Below are 24,428 nucleotides of genomic sequence, written 5' to 3' on the forward strand. Positions count from 1 at the left end.
TGTGGCACCGACCCTATCCACGCCCTGAGGTGCTGACAGGTCACTTCCCCTAGTGCTGACAACACTTTTTGTTTGCCTCTAGCAGGGCTCCTGTGCCTGCAATAGCTGAACAAGAGAGAGAAAGCTTAGCAGGCACAGCCTTTTCCATGACCAGGAAAGGGTACACTGTGCTGAATTTCTGCTTCTTGCAGCTGCCAAAAGCACATGAGGTCTGCCAGGAAGAAAGAACAAAGCAGGTAGCCATGCTTTCCACTCACCCATCTTCAGCTGCTATTGTTCTGTCCTCCTAAGAAAAGCATTACAAATACTAGGCAGCCTTCCCCAACTTGATGCCCTTGAGATGACCATGCTGGCTGGGAATTATGGGAGTTGCAGTCCATCACATCTTGATGGCGTCAGACTGGGGAAGGCTGACCTAGAGGGACAATTTATCTGGTGAGATAGGAATCCCCAGGATCAGCTGAGATCAAATTCCATAGTGTCAAATATGCTAAAGAATTGAAATTTGGCAGTTTCACCTTGGAGTCTTTTAATAAATTCCTTTTGTTGGAGTATGGTGACTTCTAAGATCTGCTACAGAATGTCCAAACTCCTGGCAAAAACAATAGACTCTTGTGGCACCTTAAAGATTAACAGATGTATTATTCTGGCACAAGCTTTTGTGGACTAAAGAGCACTCTATCAGATGGATGAAATCTTATCCTTTCTGAAGTGCTCCTCCATACTGGTTTCTGAGGTTAACATTTTTACAGTGCAACATGTCTGCTTAAAAGTCCCATTGAGTTCAATGGGGCTTAATCACCAAGGAACTGGATGTAAGATTGTAGCCTTAATGTCTAATTTGTGCCCATGTATCCTCCTGTATCCTCCAGGTATGACCTAAATCATATCCCTTATGCTTAAATCATATCCCTTACAGTGGAGGTGATGAATAGATTTAAGGGATTAGACCTGATAGATAAGAGTGCCTGAGGAACTATGGACGGAGGTCCGTAACATTGTTCAGGAGGCAGCAACTCAATCCATCCCAAAGAAAAAGAAATGCAAGAAAGCAAAGTGGCTGTCTGATGAGGCTTTACAAGTAGCTGAGGAAAGAAGGGAAGCGAAAAGCAAGGGAGAAAGGGGAAGATATATCCAGCGAAATGCAGAGTTCCAGAGAATAGCAAGGAGAGACAAGAAGGCCGTCTTAAATGAACAATGCAAACAAATCGAGGAAAATAATAGAATGGGAAAGACTAGAGATCTCTTCAAGAAAATCGGAGATCTCAAGGGAACGTTTTGTGCAAAGACGGGCATGATAAAGGACCAAGAAGGCAGGGACCTAACAGAAGCAGATGAGATTAAGAAGAGGTGGAAAGACTACACAGAAGAACTCTACAGGAAAGATCTGAATGTCCTGATAGCCATGACAATGCAGTCACTGAACTTGAGCCGGACATCCTCGAGAGTGAAGTCAAGTGGGCCTTAGGAAGCATTGCTAACAACAAAGCTAGCAGAGATGACAGTATTCCAGCTGAGCTATTTAAGATCCTAAAAGATGATGCTGTTAAAGTGCTGTACTCAATATGCCAACAAATTTGGAACACTCAACAGTGGCCACAAGACTGGAAAAGGTCAGTTTACATTCCAATTCCAAAGAAGGGCAATGCCAAAGAGTGTTCAAACTACCGTACAATTGCGCTCATTTCACATGCCAGCAAGGTTATGCTCAAAATCCTACAAGCTAGGCTTCAGCAGCTTGTGAACCGAGAACTACCGGAAGTACAAGCTGGGTTCCGAAGAGACAGAGGAACTAGAGATCAAATGGCCAACATTTGCTGGATCATGGAGAAAGCAAGAGAATTCCAGAAAAACGTCTATTTCTGCTTCACTGACTACGCTAAAGCCTTTGATTGTGTGGATCACAACAAACTGTGGCAAATACTTAAAGAGTTGGGAGTACCAGACCACCTTACCTGTCTCCTGAGAAACCTGTATGAGGGTCAAGAAGCAACAGTAAGAACCAGACATGGAACAACAGATTGGTTCAAAATTGGGAAAGGAGTATAACAAGGCTGTATATTGTCGCCCTGCTTATTTAACTTATATGCAGAGTACATCATGAGAAACACCGGGTTGGATGAATCACAGGTCGGAATTAAGATTGCTGGAAGAATTATCAACAACCTCCGATATGCAGACGATACCACCCTAATGGCAGAAAGCGAAGGGGATCTAAAGAGCCTCTTGCTGAGGGTGAACATGGAGAGTGCAAAAGCTGGTTTGAAACTCAACATTAAAAAAACTGAGATCATGGCATCTGGCCCCATCACTTCGTGGCATATAGAAGGGGAAGAAATGGAAGCAGTGACCGATTTTATTTTCTTGGGCTCCAAGATCATCACAGACGGTGACTGTAGCCATGAAATTAAAAGATGCTTGCTCCTTGGGAGGAAAGCTATGGCAAACCTAGATAGCATAGTAAGAAGCAGAGACATCACCTTGCTGACAAAGGTTCGTATAATCAAAGCTATGGTTTTCCCAGTAGTAACATTATGGCGGTGAGAGCTGGACTATAAGGAAGGCTGAGTGCCGAAGAATTGATGTTTTTGAACTGTGGTGCTGGAGAAGACCCTTACGAGTCCCCTGGACTGCAAGGAGGTCAAATCAGTCCATCCTAAAGGAAATCAACCCGGAGTGCTCATTGGAAGGACAGATACAGAAGCTGAAGGTCAAATATTTTGGCCACCTAATGCGAAGAGAAAAGTCACTGGAAAAGACCCTGATGCTGGGAAAGATTGAAGGCAAAAGGAGAAGGGGATGGCAGAGGATGAGATGGCTAGATAGCATCACCGATGCAATGAAGATGGACTTGACCACACTCTGGGAGAGAGCGGAGGACAGGAAGGTCTGGCGTGCTGTGGTCCATGGGGTCACGAAGAGTCAGACACGACTGAACAACAACAATCCTCCTGTATAGAAATTGAACTGTTTGGGCTGTGTGGTTGAGGATTTTGTTGGCAGATGAAGGCAAAAACAACAACACCATCTCGTAGTTGGAGATACAGGGGCTCCCTGATGGTTAAAGCAGTTGCATCCTCCTAGCTGTTTAAGTCAATAGCCATTAATGATCCAGGGTTCCATGAACTTATCTAATTCCCCACCTTCCTTTGTAAATAGGTCACTGGCTTTTACAAGACACCCTGATCACAGAGGTACAAAAAAACAGTCTTCGATATAAATGAAATCTCCACAGCAATTTTATCTAGCTCTCTCTTTCTGATCTTTTTTGCTGCCAAGGCAAAAGCTTTGGTCATCTGTCTCCTTACGATATACCACATATTATCATGTGTTCATGGTTTTCAGAAGTCCTATTAACATCCTCAGAATTCTATTAAGTATCAGCAGTCTGATACTTTTATGTCTGGCTGCAGTGAGGCTTGCAGGCCATATGCTGCCACCTGCTGGTGAAAAGGACACACTTATGGTTTCTTGTTTTAAAAAAGTTGGATAAAGCCATCAATAGTAACAGAAAGTTAACCTAAGGCTGCAGTCCTATGCACATAATCTGGAAGTAAATCCTACTAAATTCATTGGGACTTTGTCCAAAACCCTGGAAAGCTGTTGGCAGCCAGTGTAGTAGACCAGTGACTCTTAACAATGGCTATATGGCCCCCTAGAGGTGATCTACAAATCGGGCGGGGGGGCATTCTAAACTTTTATGGGAAAATGAGGGTATTCAGAATTTTAGGCAGCCTTCTCCCCTCTTGCAGTAGCTTCTGACAGTGTCACCTGGCCCTGACACTGTTATCTTTTCAGTGCCAGGCAAAGATGTACTTATTTTCCGAGGCTTTTCAACATTAGTTATGGCTCAATTGTTATGGGTTGCTTTTGTGATGTTCATTCTAGGCTGGGGGTGGGGTGGATTTTTGTGTATTGGAAATGAACACTTTTCGTACTGTATTGTTTTTAGATTATGATTTTATAGTGGTTATTTTTTTTGTATTGTGTTGATTAAGGTTTATATTGATTTTGATTTTTTTGTCTTTAATGTTAATTACGGATTTCTGCATTGTATGTGTAAGTTGCTTTGAGACTGCTTTTTGAAGTGGGAAGTGACTAATAATAATAATAATAAATGTTCTGACAGCTAGTGGAGGAAAGTTGTTACATACTGGTCAACCTTCCTCAATAAAATCCCAGACCCTAGGTTAAATTTCTCCTGCAGGTCCTTAAAGAAGTGGCACACAGCAGAGAGGAAGCAAACGGGACTGCCTCCTCCCTACTTGGAGAAAAAAATCAGCAAACAATAATCCTCCTCCTTCCATTTACAGTGAGACTAATGAGCGATGATCTTCCAGAAAGAAAACAGAGTGAGTACTGTAATAGCAACAAAGACTAGGGAGAAACCGATTCTCCCGAAGGCCCAGTTGGGTTCAGCTAAACCTACCAATAAGTCATTGGCTGATGGCCATCAGGCACAAGGATCTCACTAAATGTTTGCCTGAGATTTGGTTATCATAACAGAAATACAGTTGCCTTGTCTGGAGCGCTGTCCTAATTTTTTATTTGTTGCTTGGGGGGCATTCAATGATAATGTTGCATACTTGGTGGGCAGTTATGGCTTAAAGTTTAAGAACTACTAGTGTAGACAGTACTGTGCTAGCTGAACCTATGGTCTGCTTCCGTCCGTGGCAGCTTCCTGTGCTTACGATTGTGCTGTACAAGTCTTAAATAAAATATACCGCATCTGTTCTATACAGTCCTTCAAGAAATCATAGAATCATAGAAGAGTAGGGTTGGAAGGGACCTATAAGACCATCGAGTCCAACCCCCTGCTCAATGCAGGAATCCAAGTCAGAGCATCCCTGACAGATGGCTGTCCAGCCTCGTCTTGAACGCCTCCAGTGTGGGAGAGCCCACCACCTCCCTAGGTCATTGGTTCCATTGTCCTATTGCTCTAAGAGTCAGGATGTTTTTTCTGATGTTCAGGAATCTGGCTTCCTGTCACTTGAGCCCATTATTCCGTGTCCTGCACTCTGGGACAATGGAGAAGAGATCCTGGCCTTCCTCTCTGTGACAACCTTTCAAGTACTTGAAGAGCGCTATCATCTCTCCCCTCAGTCTTCCCTTCTCAGGTCTAAACATGCCCAGTTCTTTCAGTCTCTCCTCATAGGGCTTTTTTTCCAGTCCCCTGAACATCCTCGCTGCCCTCCTCTGAACCCTCTCCAGTTTGTCTGCACTGCATCCTTCTTAAAGTGTGGTGCCCAGAACTGGACACAGTACTCCAGATGAGGCCTAACCAGTGCTGAGTAGAGGGGAACTAGTACTTCCCGGGATTTGGAAGCTATGCTTCTATTAATGCAGCCCAATATAGCATTTGTCTTTTTTGCAGCCACACATCACATTGTTGGCTCATATTCAGCTTGTGATCTACAACAGTTCCAGGATCCTTCTCGCTTGTAGTATTGTTGACCCATCTTGTAACTGTGCATTTGGTTTCTTTTTCCTAGGTGCAGAACTTGGCATTTATCCCTATTCAATTTCATTCTGTTGTTTTCTGCCCAGCGCTCCAGTCTTATCAAGATCACTTTGAATTTTTTTTCTGTCTTCCAGGGTATTAGCTATCCTGCCCAGTTTTGTATCATCTGCAAATCTGATAAGCATTCCCTGCACCTCCTCATCCAAGTCACTGGGCCCAGGACTGAGCCCTGCAGTAACCCGCTCATTACCTCTCCCCAGTTTGAGAAGGTCCCATTGATAAGCACTCTTTGTGTCCGATTCTGTAGCCAACTGTGTATCCACCGGATTGTTGTTTCATCTAGCCCACTTTGAGCTAGTTTGCTCATCAGGATATCATGGGGAACTTTGTCGAAAGCTTTGCTGAGGTCGAGGTATATTATGTCTATTATGTCCATTAATGAAATGATCATTAATGGAGATCAGCAGATTAGAGCCCTCCCCATTTCCCCTCTCCTTTGAAGCAGATGTGACACCATGTGAAGATTTAAGGTGGGAAGGGGAGGGAGAGGAGGTGCCAAACACCAGGAGCAGGTTTTAGCTACTCTCCAGCTACCAACTGCCCCTATTAATGCCCTCAGAGGGAGAGGAAACAGCAGTCAGGCACCTTCCATCCAGCCTGGGTTCAGCTCCAGCTGAGAGAGACCATCCATCCAGCTACTAATTGCCAGTGTTGACATCATCAGAGGAAGAGGAAGCGGCAGCCCTTCCACTGTGCTTAGGTTCAGTGCCATGACCTACTGAACTTTGTAACTAAGAGCTTTTCTGCACGAGGCATTTATTGTAGATGCATCATTAACTCACAGTTATTTACACGTTCTTTAGATGATGTTGCGACCCTCCAGTTTCGCTTCGGTGTCTAACCAGCACTTTTGGTAAGTGTTTTTAGAGCAAGGAAAATGTAGTGTTTATTTGTAAAACTGGAAGAATCCACTTCTTTAGTTATGTATTTGCACTATTCCACTGTACCACAGTGCCACCTAGGAGGAGGAGGAAAGGAAACACTCTTTGTGTAGTGCTTGGATTTCAATTCTGCAATGAAACCAAAAGTAGATACAACAGATTACCAGCCTCATGTAGAAAACCTCTAAGAATCTACTACCTGAGTTTGCTTTTTTCCTCCTCCTCCCACCCAGTCCCTTTTCCTTTTGTGTCATGTCTCTTAGCGTATGAGACTGTGGGCAGGGACAGTCTTCTTTGTGATCTTTGTAAGCTGCTCTGGGAGCCTTTTGGCCAAAGAACGGTAGAAATGCTTTAAGGGTGCTATACCATGTATGTTTACATAGTCTTGCACCCTTGGCTGGTTGCGGAATGCAGGGAATTGTAGGATTTTTTCTGTCTAAACATGTATAGGATTGCACCCTAAATAAATAAAATAAAATAGTCGCAGCCTAATTCTGTGTGTGTTTCCTTGGAAGTAAGTACAACTGCACTCAGTGGCCTGATTCCAAGCAGGTAAATATGCAGGTAATAACTGCAGCCTTAGTCAAGGAAAGTAGGATCATAGGTGCAGCAGGGCATAGGATTTAGCTCTGAATTTCTAATATGCTTTTGTCATAAGAACACTAGAAGAGCCCTGCTGAATCATGCCAGAGGCCCACTGAGTCCAACGTTCTGTGTCCAGGCCGAGAGTGGCCAGCCTCAGTGGCCTCAGAAGGTCACAAACAGTCATCCCCTATTGTTTCTCATATTCTGCAGTATACTGCCTCTGGACTTTGAGATGTCATTTATGCTGTAATGACTAACATAGCCACTGAAACACTTTCCCTCTATCTAGCCCTTTAAAAACATAGTCTAATATACTGGCCATTGTCACAGCTGGTGACGATTCCATAGATCAGCCTTCCTTAACCTGGTGCCCTCCAGATGTTTTAGCCTACAACTTCCATCATCCTTGACCATTTGCTATGCTGGTTGGGGCTGGTGGGAGTTTTAGTCTAAAACATTGGGAGGGTACCTGTTGGAGAAAGCTGTTTGGAGAAAACTTCCATATATGAACATGTGTCCCTTCCTCCTACATATCTAGATGTTTTTTTCTTTCTACTTAAAATACCCATCTGATTCATTTTTTTCAAGATATATGGGCAGGAGTGAGGAGGTGTATGGCTCTGTTGTGGTCCATTCAGCATTTACAGCATAAACCTATATGTCTATTCAGAAGCAAGTCCCAGGTAAGTGTGTATGGACTGCAACCTTAAAGTTGTCATCCTAAGGTAACTTATCTCCAAGGGATTTAGGGAAAGATGATGGAGATAACACTCCAAGGAGGGTGACTGATGAGGACTAACTACCTTGATGCCATTTTGGTTCCAAGCAAAGACCTTTTTGTTTTCCAAGAACTTAAATCCTCTGCAGGTTGCTTATATGCTGCTTGTTTTGCTGCTTGTTTTGAATTCCACTGACTATTTTTATACTGTTCTTGTATTGTGTTTTAATGTTCCTATTTTAATGTTTTTGTTTTGATTTGTTTTATTATAATTTTAACTTTTTGTAAGCTGTCCTGAGAACCTGTTGAGGGGCAGGGCATAGATAAAACTAATACATGCATGTATTCAATAGTTATGACTGCTGATCTACACATTTGCAGAGTCAGGCAAACAACATTTATATTTGTTTTACACTGGGACAGTTTTCTGTCAATTATGATAGCTAGAAATGTTTCTAAATGGAAGTTTAGAGTATCAGGTGGAAGTGAAGTGCTAAAATGTTGGTCGGCTCTATGCAGCACCCTATGCTTGAGCAGACTCAAGCATGAATTAATAACACAATTTACTGTGGAGCACTGAGTTTATTGCATCTAGGACAAGAGGCTGTCCTGATATGGAGCAGTTTCCTTCTCAGTTACACAGGTCACAGCATCAAGGTGGCAACTGATATGGGAGGAGATATTATTCCGGGCACCGCATGGTGCTTTTCCAGCAACTTTGTGTTCTGCATGTGGTATTGTGGATCAATGAAGATAAGGACCTTGTGTATTCAGTGGTGCTGCAGGCATAGACTTTACTGCAGAGATCTTTTATAGCTACACTAACACTTTTACTAAAAAATACACCTACACAGCTATAGCTTTTATGACTGAAAGCAGATTAGGTCACAAGCTAGCAAAGAAGTCAGTTTTTTTACACAGTTTAGCCTGTGAATCAGCCTCCCCCAACCGGTTGCCCCCCAGATGTGTTGGACTGCAACTCACATCATTCCCAGCCAGCATGGCCATTGGCTGGGAAGTATGGGAGTTCCAGTCCAACACACCTGGTGGGTGCCAGGTTGGGAAAGGCTGCAGTGTACAGGATTGCAGCCCTCCTATGCACACTTACTTGGCAGTAAGCCCCACTGAACATAGTGGGGCTTACATCCAAATAACTATTTTATTAACTTATTTTATTTTATTTATTGAATTTCTTAATTGCCCATCCGCCCACTCTGGGCGATGTACAGCAATACAACAATTTTAAAACAATAAAATTCTACTTTAAAACATCATATTTCTAAAAATACCCTAACCAACCCCAACTGACTGCCTGAACAACCACATTTTTAATGCGTGGAGGAAGCTCATTAAAGAGGGGGCATGGCAGAGTTCCCTAGGGAGGGAGGTCCACAGAGTGGGGGCCACCACAGAGAAGACCCTCTCCCTCGTCCCCACCAACCTAGCTGTCCTGGCTGATAGGACAGAGAGAAGGCCATCCGAGGCTGATCTTGTTAAGTGGCCTGTCTGGTGTTGCTGGAGGCACTCCTTAAGATAGGCTGGGCCAGAACCATATAGGGTTGTAAAGGTCAAAACCAACACCTTGAATTTGCCCTGGGAAACAAGTGGTAACCAGTGCAACTCCTTCAGCACCGGAGTGATGTGATCACGCCGGTGGCTGCCTTTAACTATTTAACATTTAACATTAACTATATGCATTTAACTATGCATAGGGTTGCACTGCACATCCTTAAAACAGCTGGAATACAATGCAGTCCAAGCCAGGGGAATCATAGAATAGTAGGGTTGGAAGGGGCCTACAAGGCCATCGAGTCCAACCCCCTGCTCAATGCAGGAATCCAAGTCAGAGCATCCCTGACAAATGGCTGTCCAGCCTCGTCTTGAAGGCCTCCAGTGTGGGAGAGCCCACCACCTCCCCAGGTAATTGGTTCCATTGCCGTATTGCTCTGACACTCAGGAAGTTTTTCCTGATGTTCAGTCGGAATCTGGCTTCCTGTAACTTGAGCCCATTATTCCGTGTCCTGCACTCTGGGATGATCAAGAAGAGATCCTGGCCTTCTTCTCTGTGACAACCTTTCAAGTACTTGAAGAGTGCTATCATATCTCCCCTCAGTCTTCTCTTCTCAAGGCTAAACATGCCCAGTTCTTTCAGTCTCTCTTCATAGGGCTTTGTTTCCAGTCCCCTGATCATCTTTGTTGCCCTCCTTTGAACCCTCTCCAGCTTGTCTGCATCCTTCTTAAAGTGTGGTGCCCAGAACTGGACACAGTACTCCAGATGAGGCCTAACCAGTGCTGAGTAGAGGGGAACTAGTACTTCCCGGGATTTGGAAGCGATGCTTCTATGAATGAAGATAGGGCAGTTGGCGAACTGCATTAAATAGAACATGCTATCTCATGGATATTCTTATTGACTGAAAGTGCCTGTGACATCAGTAGTGACGAATGAATGAATGAAACCACCCCCTTACACACATACCGTTTTGTGAACTTTTTTTAAATGCCCAAAGTGGTTCTGTATTCCCCTCCCTGCACTACCACTGTGCGCCTATCTAGAGCTCGCATATCTGAGAGCGAGAACTCAAAAAGAGCTATTCTACTGTCACAGAAAGTTATCTGAATAATTCTCACAATCTCAAGCAACCTCTCTAAATAATAAAAATGCTTAGAATTTATGCAGTGTGTTTTCCTAAGTGCAGAAACCACCTCATATACATTACCTCCATAACACAGCAACCTTATATAATGTAGCTTAGGACCAAGCTACACATTACGTTAAATGTGTTGTAGCATTTAATGTAAGCGTAGTTTTAAACAATTGCTGCCATGAGAGCCCCCAATCCAAATTGAGACTGGGGTGTGAACGTCCCCCCTGTCGGCTACAACTTCCCTCAGGAGGGAATCTCCCTCTCTTCTATGCATTCTGGAGACCAGAGCCTATTTACTTAACATATATTCTGCGGCCTGTAAATCCGATCAGCAGCACTGACTCCTACTGTCTCTATGTGTTCACTTCCTGATTGTTGTTGTTGTTTATTTATTTAATTTCTATACCGCCCCATAGCTGAAGCTCTGTGGTTGGTTTACAAGAATATTCTGCTTGACCATCCTGCTGCCAATTGGCTTCCAGATCCAGTTGGCTTCTCCTGCGTGTACAAAGGAAATGCCAGTAGTCATTAAGAAACGTTGGAACTTGTCATTTGAGAGAGAGAGAGCGAGCCCCAGAGTTTCCTATAGAAGCGTCTTCTCTTTCTCTGTATTCTGAAGAAGGATATCACCCAACAGCACTGCTCAGAATACTTCTTGTCTTGTTCTTCTAATACTGCCTCTGACTGGCTCCAGCAAATTTCAAAAGAGCCTACAGGATCTAGACACCCCATATAAATACAGAAAATGTTCTACATCAATAAAGCTTCAACTTTGGGCTTGTAGGTCCAGGGCAGGCCCAACCGGATGGCCAGGCCTGAGTAAAGTCTCTATGCCATGACTGGGGCCTGCTTCTACCTCATGCTTTTCACCACTATTCTCTCTCTCTCTCTCTCTCTCTCTCTGTAACAATATGCTGTTGTAATAACTGGTACAATAATGATATTATGTTGGCTTCGTACACAGACCCTCTGGAACAATAACTCAGGGTAACAGGTTTGTTTTGCATTTAAACAATGCCTTCTAGCAAAAAGAATGCCATAGATATATCACGTTCCTCACAATAGTATTCTAGCTGGATACAGCATTCACATCTTTCATAATTCCATTTATTGTCCTTTCATTTCATTAGCATAATATAACTATACCAGTTAGAGAATGGAAAGTCCCTTTGTATCTTATCTCCTCATTTCCCACCAAAAACCCCTTGCTTGTTTCCTGTGCAACTATATACTACTGGATTGCTAAGATTTGTTCTAAACAAGTGGCCAGGTACTAAGGTGTTCACCATATGCAGTTTTATATGTTTATAATGCCTTAATAGAGTTTGTAAAGTGCCTTGCAGCTTGGAGGCGGCAAGGTATACATAAATAAAGATGAAAACGTATACAAGCATGGCAATTTAAAATATGCAGCTGCCACTAGTTTTGAGTATCGGACTAGGTACTGATGTTCCTGCCCCTCTGTACTATCACTCTGCCAGACAAGCATCTATATGCTGCCTATCACAGAGAGCAATCCGATGGCCCGCTAGACACTGTCCAGAGGGCCATAGGATATGCTCTATTCTGGGAACCGACCTTGGAGCCTGCGCTTCAAGGTTGATTCCCGGAAATCCGACCTCCCCCCTCGTCCGCGCTGCCTTGGAAGCAGTGCGGAGAAGCCCCGTCCTCTGTGCTCGGAAGATGAGCGCAGAGCAGCTGAAAGGGGGCAGGGCTGGGGGGTGTTCTGGGTCAGGGAGAGCGGAGCTGCGCGTACGACACATCCAATGTGTCGTACTGCAGCTTCCTCTCCCGGCTGGCCCCCCTACCGCTAGACAGCCGAAAACTGCTGTCTGGAGAAAAAGAGCAAGGCAGGAGAGGCGCAGAGGGAATGATCCCCCCATGCCTCTCCTGCCTTGCTTTGGATAGGTGGTCGCCTCTGAGGTTGGAGGCAGCCGCCTATCTACTTAGGATTGTGCCCCTGTAATACTTATTTTCTTTTTTTTCTGGCCTTTTTTCTGGCGTTAAGCCTGTTCCCATAACAAAACTGGCATGCTGCAAATGTGGAGGTGGGGGAGCCATTATCTCAGCCCACAAGTTAGTCCATATATGGATCTATAATGGAGTGGTATAGGATATATGAGTAGAGCTGGGCAGGATATACGGATATTACATCACTGTTCATATACAGAATTTTGTATGGATCTGTACAACTCATGTTCTTGGGCCAGTGTCATATGCAGACTTACTTCTGAGTAAATACACCAATGACTGAGCTGTACATCAGTAAATGTGTCAACTGCCGTAGAACTATGGGCTTGAACTCAAAACTCTTTCCTACATAGTGCCAGTTCTTGCCGGCTGACCTCAGCTGGCTGGCAACAGCAGCAATAACTCACTGACTGATAAGCAGGGTCTTAAACTTGTCCAAGGCTAGGAAAGGAGGAGGGAAGCTCAGAGTTGGGAACTTTACCAGTTCAAACAAAGCCAAGACGACTCAGCAGAGAGAAGTCATATTTCCAGTCCAAGGTCGGTTCAGACAAAGCCAAGATGACACTGCAGAGAGAAGTCATATTTCCAGTCCAAGGTCGGTTCAGACAAAGCCAAGATGACACAGCAGAGAGAAGTCATATTTCCAGTCCAAGGTGGAACACAGGGATTCAAAAGCAAGGCTGAGGGTCGAGGCAGGGCTGATGAGATCCGGCACATGGAAATGATGATGTTCTCCAGCAGCTTTGGCCCTGCCTCCTTCCTGCTTTTATCTGCAGCGTCCTGGAGCAGCTGCTGACAGCCAGTCCTCTGGCTTCTGGGAGCCTCTCTGTCTTAGACAGACAGCGGCTCACCTCCGTTGGTCTTTTACATGAAGCCGCCTTCACTCTGCTGGGGTCAGTGGAACATCACCCTCCGAATCATCCAGAGAGGCTGCAGCCAGGCATGGCTCCTCCACAGGGGGCTCAGGGGCTTGGGCTACTTCTGCGCTAGTCCCTTCTCCTGGGTCTGTAGCCTGCAATTCTCGTTCGTCCTCAGAGGAGTCCGAGGGAGGCATGACATTCAGTCTATTTAATCTAGTATTGTTTACTTCATTTTATTTATCACAAAAGCTGGTGAGAAACTGTTAAAAGAATTTTAGAGCACTATATCATTCTCAGTTTGCCATAGTTGTGTATTTATGATCAATTTCTCAAATGTGTGGAAGGATGCAAGCTGATAGTACTATCTCATTTTGTCTGATAGAAGTACATATGATGAATAACACTGATACAAACAACTGAGCACCTAATGCGGAGCAAAGTGCAAGGCAGAACAATGAAAACATTGTAATGCCTCCTGAGAATATCTGTCATTATCTATACATTTACAAAGCTTCTCTATTGAATATTGTATCTTTCCATTGCCTCCTCGTACTAGATCAATAAGAAAACTAGTTATGTGTGGATATTATGTTGGATATTGTGCCTATGCTTGTTCGTGCAGGTTTCATCTTCCAGCAGAGCTCTGTTGTTGGAACAGTTGACATTTGTGTGTGTTAGTTTAGTACAGGCCTGAGCAACTTGGGATCCATTAAACCAAACAAAGCCCATCAGCCATGTATTGAGATCTACAAGGTGCCTGACAACATGCTGTTATTGCAGTTCCAGGGAGGCAGTAAGAACCAGGCCTTGATGGATTGCCGTGAATAGCTGGTGGGGCTATTTGCTTTGGTGGGTCACAATTTCTGTGGGTCTGGCTTTGTGGCTAACACATTGTACCTGTAGCTCCTTGTCCTGTATTAGGAACATCAGGTGGAGAGGAGAAGGGCTATGCAAACTGTCTTGAGTTCCTTGCAAGAGGAAAAAGGTGGGAAATAAATGTAATAATCATAAAATAATGATAAAATAAATAGGATGTTGCTTTATAACAAGTCAGGTGCCTGGTCCATCTAACTCAGTATTGTCAACACTTGCAGCAGCTCACTCCAGGGTTTCAGGCAAGGGTCTTTTACTGCCCTACCTGGAGATGCAGTGGACTGAACCTGAAAACCTTTGTATGAATCATAGAATCATAGAATAGTAGGGTTGGAAGGGGCCTACAAGGCCATCGAGTCCAACCCCCTGCTCAATGCAGGAATCCAAGTCAGAGCATCCCTGACAAATGGCTGTCCAGCCTCGTCTTGAAGGCCTCCAGTGTGGGAGAGCCCACCACCTCCCCAGGTAATTGGTTCCATTGCCGTATTGCTCTGACACTCAGGAAGTTTTTCCTGATGTTCAGTCGGAATCTGGCTTCCTGTAACTTGAGCCCATTATTCCGTGTCCTGCACTCTGGGATGATCAAGAAGAGATCCTGGCCTTCTTCTCTGTGACAACCTTTCAAGTACTTGAAGAGCGCTATCATATCTCCCCTCAGTCTTCTCTTCTCAAGGCTAAACATGCCCAGTTCTTTCAGTCTCTCTTCATAGGGCTTTGTTTCCAGTCCCCTGATCATCTTTGTTGCCCTCCTTTGAACCCTCTCCAGCTTGTCTGCATCCTTCTTAAAGTGTGGTGCCCAGAACTGGACACAGTACTCCAGATGAGGCCTAACCAGTGCTGAGTAGAGGGGAACTAGTACTTCCCGGGATTTGGAAGCGATGCTTCTATGAATGCAGCCCAAAATAGCATTTGCCTTTTTTGCAGCCACATCACATTGTTGGCTCATATTCAGCTTGTGATCGACGACAATTCCAAGATCCTTCTCGCTCGTAGTGTGGTTGAGCCACGTATCCCCCATCTTGTAACTGTGCATTTGGTTTCTTTTTCCTAGGTGCAGAACTTGGCATTTGTCCCTATTAAATGCCATTCTGTTGTTTTCTGCCCAGCACTCCAGTCTATCCAGATCACTTTGAATTTTGTTTCTGTCTTCCAAAGTATTAGCTATCCCTCCCAATTTTGTGTCATCTGCAAATTTGATCAGCATTCCCTGCACCTCCTCCTCCAAGTCATTAATAAAAATGTTGAAGAGCACTGGGCCCAGGACTGAGCCCTGCGGTACCCCACTCGTTACCTCTCCCCAGCTTGAGAAGGTCCCATTGATAAGCACTCTTTGAGTCCGATTCTGTAGCCAACTATATGTATGCAAAACAGTATGCAAAACAGATTCTGTATGCAGATGCAGATTCTGTATGCAAAACAGATGTTCTGCCACTGAGCTATGGCCCCCCTCTACTACTTGTAATACACATAACCATCATAGTTAGAGATGGCATCTGTGTTGGGTAGCAGATCTGTGCCTTTAGCAGCAGCATAATTGCGCCTTTGACCACCAGCAGCCATTTCAGCAACAGAGATGAGAGGGGAAGCAGGGCCATTCCACCAGCCCTGCTGAAAGACTTCCCCCATGAAGGTACCTCCTCCCTCACCAGCAGTCTCTGCAGAGGGAGGTAAGAGAGGAAGCAGGGCCATTCCACCAGCCCTGCTGAAAGATGACTTCATTTCCCCTCTCCCCCTCCCCCTCCTTTTTTCCCTTGCCTGTCCTGTCTTTTTAGCTTGTAATCCTGTGGGCAAAGACTGTCCGCCCCGGGAGCCCTTTTTGGCTGAGGAGTGGGCTGAAAATCCTTTAAATAAATAACATGGAAATCAACAGGCAAAGCTCATCCATTGCTGCATCCAGTCTTGGACTCCCTAGAAGATGTGGGTTTAAGTCCTTCTTATCCACTCATTTTTGCCTTTGTTTGCCATGTGTACAGTGATAACAGTAGCCTCCTCTCCATTTGTCAAACCACCTCCATCTTTTTTCTTCAAACCCAGTTCTTCAGCAAAGCCTTTCCAGAGCCACACCTCCACCGGTGCCTGTTCCCTATCCCAATCATAGTACCCATAAGACAGTCTCTAGCCCAGGGATGCAGAACCTCTGGCCCACAGGCCTAATCCAGCCTACAGAACCTCCTATGGGTGCTCCACTGGGCAGGGCTTGGCTTCCACTGCCGTTCACTAGAGGAATCCCCCCCCACCCGAGAAACCCTGCTGTTACCTCCAGGCTCAGATTGGAGATAATAGTGGGGATTTTCCTGCATGCTGCTTCCCTTCCCAACTGGGCCAAGTCCCTTACTCCATGCCTCTCCCAGCATGGAGAAAGGCGAAATGGCCCAGGGGCAGGTCAGTGTTGTCAGCAGGCGTGGCTGCATGGCCATGGACTGGTCTGCAGAGGGCATGGGGGGGCAATTTGCCCCCCCCATTGTAAAATAGTTCTGCGCCGCTGCTCTAGTCTCTCACAGCATCTAATATAGATCTCATAAACCACCTGAGCACGGACCACATCATTTTTGTGCTCTGTGCTGCTAGTACCAAGTACATGCAAAACAGTATCTGCAGCAATATTCACGTTCAGTCTCTGAAGGACGACTAGGGCGATAGTCACAAAGCTCTTCTCACAATACAAGTACTGTATACAACTGGTGAATAAACATTCCAGTCCTGTGGTTGCAGGGATGCTTATTTGGTGAACAAAACATGGTGCTATGATCAGATAGAGACACTAGAGGACAGCAGATTGCACACCATAGGAAGAGGCAAGGAAACAGGTGTGTAAGCAAAACCCTTTCATTTGGCCTGCATCAAGATTGTAATCACCAGTGCAGCAGCAAACCTGAATCTGCACCCACAACAGGGAGCCATGACCAATTCTGTCGCCCTGATAACCCTCCCTGTATGATTCACGCCCACATGTTCAGGTTTTACATTTTTAGGCGCACACTTAAACTTCTTAGGCAGCCTTTTTCAACCTGGTGCCTTCCAAGTACTTTGGACTGCAACTTCCATCATTCCCAGCCATCATGGGAACGATGGGAGTTGCAGCTCAACCAATCTGGAGGGCACCAGATTAGGGAAGGCTGATCTTAGGGATATAACTAAAAAAGAGAAAGAACTAGAATGAATGTGCACCATCCCCTGTGAGTCTTCTCCCACCTGAGACCAATCTGCACCATTGATATTTCACAGTGGGCCAGAACCACAAGGCCCAGTATGGTACACTTTCATGGGCATCCGCTGGAATTTTTCTGGGAGGTGGGGAGGGAAGCTGAGTAGCAGTTTGTACTTGTAATTCGCTCGCATAGAGCACGCTGCTACAGCACACCTGTGCACTTTCCTTGTGTGTGCTCTTTCTGGATGAGCATAACATTTGGTGACATACAGAAGCCTACACTTAGCAGAAGATCCTGGGAATTGAACAGCACTAATGCAGAGAAGAGTGTTGTATCATGAACTCCAACAAAACTTTATTTGGAATGAGGGATGGATAAAAGAAAACGCTTAGGAACAAGAGAGAAAAAAAACCCTCAAATGCAGAAACACAGTACAGCTGCTTTAATAATATATCGTAGATTTTATGGCATCACTGTCCTTATCATGACATTGACAACTGCACATGACTCGTCCAAGAATTTCCTTCACCTTGGAAACATTGGCGAACGCTCTCGAGAGCTTCTTCCCTAGCCTGGTGTCCCCCAGAGGTTTTGGACAGCAACCCCGGCATTCCAGAGCATTGGCCTGCTGGCTGGGGCTGGTGGGAGTCAGAGTCCAAAACATCTGGAGGGCACCAGGTTGGGGAAGGCAGGGAGTGGCAGTGGAGTCTGTGGGGAGTGTCTCTAGCTGTGGAATGAGAAATGAGTCTGCTTGATCAGGTTTGAGGGTTCTAGAGGAGCCTGGATGACTCACCGTACTTTTCACATTCTTATCAGCCACTTTTCCCATCAGCTAACAATACAACTTTTGCATGGCTTGAATTTGGAACTACAGCCATGTTCTTTTGGAATTGCATATTTTTCCTTGCACTGTACATTTTGTGTGTGGTTGCACATTTTTTAAAAGCCCTGATAGCATCCGACAACAAAACTTGTTCAAAAAGAACAGGAGGAACAGAAAGGGAGGTGGGGTTGCACTATATGTGAAAAATACATTATCTCTGCACAGAAATTACAGGAGGATGAGCTTGGTAGCCCCATCAAGAGCATCTGGGTCAAAATAAATGGAGCAAAGAATAAAAGGAACATGGTGGTCGGAGTCTACTACTGGCCAGCCAATCAAGGAGAAGATGAGGATGAAACCTTTGAAAAGCAAATTGCCAATGTTTCAAGGAAGCATGATGTAGTAGTAATGGGGGACGTCAATTTCCCCAATATTTGTTGGGAGACAAATTCTGCAAAACATGGCCCCTCCAGGAAATGCCTGACTTGTGTGGCGGATAACTTCCTCCTGCAGAAAGTAGAGGAAGGAACTAGAGGATCGGCTATCCTTGACTTGATCCTAACCAACAGAGATGACTTAGTGGGTAAAGTAGCAGTTACAGGAACTCTGGGGGAAAGCGACCATGTTATACTTGAGGTTCTTGGTTCTAAGGGAAGCAAAAGCCGAGTGTAGTCAAACACATACCCTGGATTTTAGGAAAGCTGATTTTAATAAACTCAGAACAATTGTCAGTAAGGTCCCATGGCAAGCGACTCTAACGAGAAAAGGAGTCCAAGATGGGTGGGGGCTTTTTAAAAAGGAAATTCTCAAGGCACAATTACAAACAATTCCAACAAGCGGAAAAAGTGGAAGACAACAGAAGAAGCCAATGTGGCTTCAAAAAACCTTAGAGATGACCTGAAAACAAAAAAGGACACATATAGGAAGTGGAAAGAAGGCCAAGCTACAAAGGAAGAGTACAGGCAGGTAGCACCAAATTGCAAGGATGGCGTCAGGAAGGCTAAAGCTGAGAACGAGCTGAGGTTAGCGAGGGATGCTAAAAGCAGCAAAAAGGCTTTCTTCAGCTACGTGCATAGTAAAAGACAGAGGAAAGAAATGGTGGTTTACCTATTAAATAAGGATGGCAAAATGATAACAGATGACAAAGAAAAGGCAGAGGTGCTCAAATCCTACTTTGGCTCAGTCTTCTCCCAAAAGAGGGTCTATGACACCCCCCCCCCGGCAAAGGCAAAGTACAGGCCGAAGGGGCAGGATTGTAGCTTGAGATTGATAAGCAGATGGTCAAGGAACACCTAATTACTTTAAATGAGTTCAAATCTCCAGGGCCAGATGAACTGCATCCTAGAGTAATACAGGAACTGGCAGAAGAACTCTCAGAACCACTGTCCATTATCTTTGAGCAATCATGGAGGATGGGTGAAGTGCCAGATGACTGGAGGAGGGCTAATGTTGTCCCTATCTTCAAAAAGGGTAAAAAGGAGGCACTTGGGAACTACAGACCAGTCAGTCTCACATCAATCCCTGGGAAAATTCTGGAGCAGGTTATAAAGCAATCCATCTGTAAGCGCCTTGAAAACAATGCAGTGATTACTCGAAGCCAACATGGATTTGTCAAGAACAAATCCTGCCAGACAAATCTGATCTCATTTTTTGATCAAGTCACCTCCCTTGTGGACTGTGGGAATGCTGTGGACATAATATACCTCGACTTCAGCAAAGCTTTTGACAAATTGCCCCATGATAACCTGATGAGCAGCTCAAAGTGGGCTAGAGGAAACAATGATCCAGTGGATCCACAGTTGGCTACAGAATCGGACTGAAAGAGTGCTTATCAATGGGATCTTCTCAAGCTGGGGAGAGGTAATGAGCGGGGTACTGCAGGGCTCAGTCCTGGGCCCAGTTCTCTTCAACATTTTTATTATTGACTTGGAGGAGGAGGTGCAGGGAATGCTGATCACATTTGCAGATGACACAACATTGGGCAAGATAGCTAATACACGGGAAGACAGAAACAAAATTCAAAGTGATCTTGATAGACTGGAGCGCTGGGCAGAAAACAACAGAATGACATTTAATAGGGATAAATGCCAAGTTCTGCACCTAGGAAAAAGAAACCAAATGCACAGTTACAAGATGGGCGATATGTGGCTCAACAGCTCTACAAGTGAGAAGGATCCTGGAACTGTTGTAGATCACAGGCTGAATATGAGCCAACAATGTCATGTGGCTGCAAAAAAAGCAAATGCTCTTTTGGGCTGCATTAATAGAAGCATAGCTTCCAAATCCCGGGAAGTACTAGTTTCCCCCTACTCAGCACTGGTTAGGCCTCATCTGGAGTACTGTGTCCAGTTCTGGGCACCACATTTTAAGAAGGATGCCGACAAGTTGGAGAGGGTTCAGAGGAGGGCAGCGAGGATGATCAGGGGACTGGAAACAAAGCCCTATGAAGACAGACTGAAAGAACTGGGCATGTTTAGCCTTGGGAAGAGAAGACTGAGGGGAGAGATGATAGCGCTCTTCAAGTACTTGAAAGGTTGTCACAGAGAGGAAGGCCAGGATCATCCCAGAGTGCAGGACATGGAATAATGGGCTCAAGTGACAGGAAGCCAGATTCCAAAAGTGTCCTGACTGTTAGAGCAATACGACAATGGAACCAATTCCCTAGGGAGGTAGTGGACTCTCCCACACTGGAGGCGTTCAAGACGAGGCTGGACAGCCATCATAGAATCATAGAATAGTAGGGTTGGAAGGGGCCTACAAGGCCATCGAGTTCAACCCCCTGCTCTCTGCAGGCATCCAAGTCAGAATATCCCTGACACATGGCTATCCCGCCCAATTTTGTGTCATCTGCAAATTTGATCAGCATTCCCTGCACCTCCTCCTCCAAGTCATTAAGAAAAATGTTGAAGAGCACTGGGCCCAGGACTGAGCCCTGCGGTACCCCACTCGTTACCTCTCCCCAGTTTGAGAAGGTCCCATTGAGAAGCACTCTTTGAGTCCGATTCTGTAGCCAACTGTGTATCCACCGGATCGTTGTTTCATCTAGCCCACTTTGAGCTAGTTTGCTCATCAGGATATCATGGGGCACTTTGTTGAAAGCTTTGCTGAAGTCGAGGTATATTATGTCTACAGCATTCCCACAGTCCACAAGGGAGGTAACTTGATCAAAAAAGGAGATTAGATTCATCTGAAAGGACTTGTTCTTGACAAATCCATGTTGGCTTCGAATCATCACTGCATTGTTTTCAAGGTGCTTCCAGATGGATTGCTTTATCATCTGCTCCAGAATTTTCCCAGGGATTGAAAACAATTAATCTGGTCTGACTACAGACTGGTCTGTCGTTCCCAGGTGCCTCCTTTTTACCCTTTTTGAAGACAGGGACAACATTAGCCCTCCTCCAGTCATCTGGCACTTCCCCTGTCCTCCATGATTTCTCAAAGAGAATAGACAGCAGTTCTGAGAGTTCTTTTGCCAGCTCCTTTATTACTCTAGGATGCAGTTCATCTGGCCCTGGAGATTTGAACTCATTTAAAGTAATTAGGTGTTCCTTGATCATATGCCTATCTATCTCAAGCTGCAATCCTGCCCCTTCAGCCTGTACTTTGCCTTTGCCAGGGGGGTCATAGACCCTCTTTTGGGAGAAGATTGAGCCAAAGTAGGAATTGAGCACCTCTGCCTTTTCTTTGTCCTCTGTTATCGTTTTGCCATCCTTATTTAATAGCTGAACAACCATTTCTTTCCTCTGCCTTTTACTATGCACGTAGCTGAAGAAAGCCTTTTTGTTGTTTTTAGCATCCCTCGCTAACCTCAGCTCGTTCTCAGCTTTAGCCTTCCTGACGCCATCCCTGCAATTCTGTGCTACCTGCCTGTATGCTTCCTTTGTTACTTGGCCTTCTTTCCACTTCCTGTATGTGTCCTTTTTTGTTTTTGGGTCATCTCTAAGCTTTTTGTGAAGCCACATTGGCTGCTTCTGTTGTCTTCCACCTTTTCTGCTTGTTGGAATTGTTTGTAATTGTGCCTTGAGAATTTCCTTTTTTAAAAGCTCCTACCCATCTTGAACTCCTTTTCTCGTTAGAGTCGCTTGCCATGGGACCTTACTGATCATTGTTCTGAGTTTATTAAAATCAGCTTTCCTAAAATCCAGGGTTCGTGTTTGACTACACTTGGCTTTTGCTTCCCTTAGAACCAAGAATTCAAGTATTACATGGTCGCTTTCCCCCAGAGTTCCTGTAACTGCTACTTTACCCACTAAGTCATCTCTGTTGGTTAGGATCAAGTCAAGGATAGCCGATCCTCTAGTTCCTTCCTCTACTTTCTGCAGGAGGAAGTTATCCGCCACACAAGTCAGGCATTTCCTGGAGGGGCCATGTTTTGCAGAATTTGTCTCCCAACAAATATTGGGGAAATTGACGTCCCCCATTACTACTACATCATGCTTCCTTGAAACATTGGCAATTTGCTTTTCAAAGGTTTCATCCTTGTCTTCTCCTTAATTGGCTGGCCGATAGTAGACTCCGACCACCATGTTCCTTTTATTCTTTGCTCCATTTATTTTGATCCAGATGCTCTTGATGGGGCTACCAAGCTCATCCTCCTGTAATTTCTGTGCAGAGATATGTATTTTTCACATACAGTGCAACCCCACCTCCCTTTCTGTTCCTCTTGTTCTTTTTGAACAAGTTATATCCTTCAATTGCTGTATTCCAGTCATGACAGTCATCCCACCAAGTCTCAGTTATACCTATCAAGTCATAATTTCCCTCCTGTATTAAGAGTTCAAGTTCATTCTGTTTGTTTCCCATACTCTGGGCAATAGTATATAGACATCGAAGACCATGTGCTTCATAGTCTGGCTTTCTTCCTACATATGTCTGAAGACTATTATTGGGCGCTATAATGCTCTGACTTGGATTCCTGCATTGAGCAGGGGGTTGGACTCGATGGCCTTCCAACCCTACTATTCTATGAACAGGTCTGCCATTTCTGGTAGATCTGGTGACTGAGCAACGATAAGGCCTGGGCACCAGGTCTACCAAGATAGGTAGATCTAGCCTCTGAGAAATTTGTACACCAGATCTACTCCTCTGTTGTTTCTCAGTGAGTAAGCCTGGTATCCAGACGTCTTTCCACCTACTGTTGAAACCCTCCATTCTTTCTATGACTCCCTTTGGGCCAAAGGCCATTACAGGGTTGAAGGGCATGGTTAATATTGGGGTGGGGGTGGGATGCAGTGGGGTGACCTGGTCAGCTTGCACCCCACTGCTAGGCTGTGCTCTGCAGGTAATGTTCAATAGAGTCAGGTGCCTTCACAAGAGGTTTCTTTATTGCTACAGTACATGAGAAAACACTATGGAGCTGCATGGCACACCGTCTCATCTCCAAAGCCAACACCAAGAGAGAGACGGGGAGTGGTTCCATTTGGGCCTCCTGCAAGAGCTAAAAGTGGCAGGTTCTCTTAAAGCCATTTATATGTATCAGAACACAACCTAAATGGACCCTTGGTCTGATCCAGCATGGCTCTTCTTAACACCCTGTTCTAACCCTTAATAAATTACACTGCTGGTACAATCAATTTCACAGCCCCATGTGGATTTCCCTAAGACACCAACTACACTGCAGAGTTGTGAGACACTACTCTAACACACACCTCTCTGCAAAATAAGAACAACAACACTGAACTACTTTGCTGGACTTGTGTAACCCACACTTTCTCAGCCACAGTCCTGCCTCCTGCAGTATGGGTGTAATAATGATTAACTTCATCTGCACACATTGTCAAGGTAATTTTTAAATGTTTATAAACTCAGAAAACAATATTAACAAGAACCTGAATTAGAAAGATCATGGACTCCTGTCTTTGCTGCTTTGTTTTTTGGTAGACATGCTACTGTCCAAACCCAGCTATGGGATACTTCTGGATCTCTAAATTGTTGTTGTTTAATTAGGCTGGAATTACTTCCTAACAGGGAAGACCCCCAACGGCTTAACACACCCAGAAGGGTTAACACACCCAGATAGTGGGTGTGCTAACCATTGTTGTGACTTCATGCATTGGCTAAAAACACTAAAAGGTGGGAGGTAGCTAGTTTCTCACAAAATGATTAGTCAGAATAACGGCTTCACATTTTGCCTCATATCTTGGATTCTACAAGGGACTTGCTTTTTAAAAAAAATGAAAGATGGGAATCTGGAGATTATGGCTCATCCCCAAAGGATCAATTGCCCCTCCTTGCCCCTTCCTGTGGATGTCCATGAGCATGGATGAAAATTGGATTTGTTCTCCTCGTAACGCTACAGTTAGCCATCTGTCCCTTTCCTTTATGTTTTTCTTTTTCTTTTTCAGAATCTGAGGATATGCTTACACAACACATGCTTACTTTTATTTGGTGTGAAGTTGACTC

General features: G+C 44.8%; 1 long non-coding RNA gene across 5 annotated transcripts in view; it reads left to right on the plus strand.

Annotated features, from left to right (window-relative positions):
• The window catches only part of LOC146357536 (uncharacterized), an 81,220-nt gene that overhangs the window by 18,072 nt on the left and 38,720 nt on the right, over positions 1-24,428 (plus strand). For 2 of the 5 annotated variants that reach the window (XR_014790266.1, XR_014790269.1), the window contains exons 3-5: positions 4,314-4,352; positions 6,325-6,374; positions 7,576-7,670. This is a non-coding gene — a long non-coding RNA (uncharacterized LOC146357536). Of the gene's footprint in view, positions 1-82; positions 237-3,159; positions 3,195-4,207; positions 4,353-6,324; positions 6,375-7,575; positions 7,671-10,766; positions 11,739-24,428 lie in introns of those variants that run through there. The other 3 variants (XR_014790267.1, XR_014790263.1, XR_014790262.1) reach the window with 3 other exon arrangements.

The sequence above is a fragment of the Heloderma suspectum genome, chromosome 1 (assembly GCF_057233095.1).
Source record: "Heloderma suspectum isolate Gila_16-S chromosome 1, 16-S_ref, whole genome shotgun sequence".
NCBI lineage: Eukaryota > Metazoa > Chordata > Lepidosauria > Squamata > Helodermatidae > Heloderma > Heloderma suspectum.